The sequence below is a fragment of the Phascolarctos cinereus genome, unplaced genomic scaffold, assembly GCF_003287225.1.
Source record: "Phascolarctos cinereus isolate Bilbo 61053 unplaced genomic scaffold, phaCin_HiC Scaffold_8;HRSCAF=390, whole genome shotgun sequence".
Lineage (NCBI taxonomy): Eukaryota > Metazoa > Chordata > Mammalia > Diprotodontia > Phascolarctidae > Phascolarctos > Phascolarctos cinereus.
Window position 1 is genome coordinate 42,167,253 of NW_027556291.1, and position 2,770 is coordinate 42,170,022.

General features: G+C 44.5%; 1 long non-coding RNA gene across 1 annotated transcript; it reads left to right on the forward strand.

The window, feature by feature from the left end:
* Positions 1 to 231: 231 nt before the first annotated feature.
* LOC110196536 (uncharacterized) lies at positions 232 to 2,484 on the forward strand. Its single transcript, XR_013483589.1, has 2 exons — positions 232 to 348; positions 438 to 2,484. It is a non-coding gene; the product is annotated as an uncharacterized LOC110196536 (long non-coding RNA).
* Positions 2,485 to 2,770: the final 286 nt, after the last annotated feature.

Consider the following 2,770-nt stretch of genomic DNA (forward strand, 5'->3'; position numbering starts at 1 on the left):
GAATATTGATTCCTTGTCTATTGTATCAGCCAATGACGCAGATGCCAAGAATGACAAGAAGCCCCTGGAAACTTGAGTGGGGGTGGGGGAAGGAAGCCTCTAGAGCCAAGGGGAGGTGCCTTTGGAAGCCATTCAAACCCTTAAAAGGTTGCCAGGATTCTGGGAGTGAAGGGGTTACCTCAAAGATATAAAAGCCGAGCAGGCGAGAGGCTGAGTTGCAGAGGAGTGGAAGGGAACCCACTGGAACACCTCTGCCACCTCCGAGCCTGCTCAGCCAGCCTCTCTCTGCCCACCGACTCCCTCTGCCCACCGAGCAGCGACTGCCGACCAGCTCCTCAGCTATGTAAGGTAATGCTCTAGTCTAGGGAAACTTGCAAGTTCAAATTGAGTATTTCGGTGATGTTTTTTAACTAACCAATGCTTTTTCTGTCTTTCAGAGCAATTTACCATCTGAGGAGCGAGAAATAAGGTAAAATGGCTTTTTGCTTTTGAAAAGAGTATGTTTTCCTTTTGAAATGTAATGAGTGATAGTCTTCTCTTTACTGAATAACAAAACTTCCTTCCACATAGCAGGAAGATCACGGAGAAAATTTGGTAAGAATTAATCTTACACTGCCTCTTAGGAAATTTCAATTTAATGGTTTTTAAAATGCTGACTTAACCTCTTTTTCAGTAAACTCCAGTTGCCGGAACTCAGTAGTACTTGCTGAATACTTGTAATGCGTTAGGAAAACGTATGTATCTTGTCTCTGAGGTTGGTTACTCTTAGAGGGAAAAAAAAAAAGGTAACATGGTAAAATGTGATTTTAGCATGTATTTGGTGCTATCAACTATTCAGGGATTTTCTGTGTTACTGCTTTAGAGGGGAAAAGATCTGTTTAATAATGTGATATGTCAGATTTGTTTGTACTGCAGAAAATCACCAGGTGTACCTTTTAAAAAGTAAGATCTGAGGAAAGTTACTTGCCAGAAATGGCAGTTGAACTTGGGGAAAAAATGCTGTAATTGAACAGGGCAGTTTTCACTAGTGGGCATCTAAATTGTAGTTTCACTCTAAGATCGGTCTAAATCTGGAAAAGTCTGCTAATCTGGAAAGATTCCCCTTTGAATTCTTTCTAGCCTAGGTCAGCCACTTTCCTGTAAAGTACATTTTTTAAAATTTGAGTTTTAGATTTGTTTTCGACCTACTGTATAGATCAAATTTTTCTAAGTATTTTCATTTGCCAAGATTCCATTTTTCTTTTTGCGTACCAGGAAGAAGCTTCCCGAGTAGGTAAGTATTGGTAATGTTCTCAAAACACAAAGGGCAGACAGGATTTCCAAGAGTACTCCACTTCTAAGACTTTTAGGGAATCTGAGTTGAAAATTAACCTGCCGCCAGTAGTTACATATAAGTTAAGAGTTAAAAGAGAGAGAGAAAGACCTTCTGCCTGACTCCCTCTCCTCTCCCTCCCCCCACCCCACCCAGTCCTCTAGAGAGTGGAATTTCTCCACCCCTTTCCCCTAATTGGGTGGGGCTGCTTTCAGAGCTGCCCCTCCCCTGAATCCCTCCCACTAGCCTCCAAATATCCCTTATGAAGGGAGATGGGATGGGGGCTGGCATCTGGCCCAGCGCCATCTCATGCTGCTCCTCCCCCTTAATCAACCCCCAGATTATTCATCACACCCTTATCCTTATCCCTCCTTTTCCCCTAGTAATCCATGCCAAACCTCTTCTTTACACTCCACCTGCTGGTACCCACTGCCCTTGCCCCAATCCAGAAAGGCCCTTCAGACTCTTAGCTCTGTTGCCGTTTACAAGTTAAAGGCTTTTGGGGAAGCCACTCCCTTCATCGAGTCTCAGACGTTTCTGCCATTGTCTCTTACAGATTTCCGAGCTGCTGGTTGAGACAAAGTCATTCATGGTACCTCTCTGGCTTTGTTTCCTTAAGTCATGTAATAAATCTTTCTCAAACTGCCTTAGCCTTTCCACTGGAGACCTGTGACTTCACGTGAATCCTTTAGGAGAAATAGCAGCACGCCATGGTTTGTAGAGATAAGGTGATGCAAACCATCGTGGGCTGTTACATTTTCCTAAAGGGCATGTCAATCAAGCCAGAAGACCAAAGACCCCCACTCAGCTATTGCTTCGTGGTCAAGCCCACAGCTCTGCAGCTGGGTTGGTGGCTTTTTGAACCTGGCTTCGTACGAGGCTCGATGCTTTGAGAGGACTCCCAGTTTCAGCTCGGCTGTGCCCTAGCAGCACGTCAAAACTGGAGTTATCTAGTTAAATCCTCCAGTATTGCCTTGCTGCTTGAGTGAGGTAGGAGCCTGGTTCAATTGCCCCACCCAGAAGACGCCAACCCGGCAACTTCGAGGAAGTCCAAGCAAGCTTGCAAGCTTACAAGCTCAAGACACCTTAGGCTCTTAAGGAGTCCATACTAGATTCTGTGAATATATTTGTGTGTTACTCCCCCCAAAATAAATGTTCTCCTCCCCTTTTGAGATTCGGTGTATGTGTTTCTTTTCTCTAGGACTCTTTTACCACACGAAAATAAAGGACAAGCCCCTCTCCAATATTTAGAAAAACATCTTTAAGAGGGGGCATCTTCCATATAGAAAGCAAATATACCTTTCCCCAACTCCCCCCCCCAAAAAAAGGGATGAACTAAGGAGTTGGTTCAAAATCACCTGTCAGCTGTCTGTCCAAAGCAAGGACTTTGCTTCGCTATACTCATAAGCATTGCAGGGGCCAGCTTTGGGGGAGGAGGGAGGATCCTGATTGATAGCT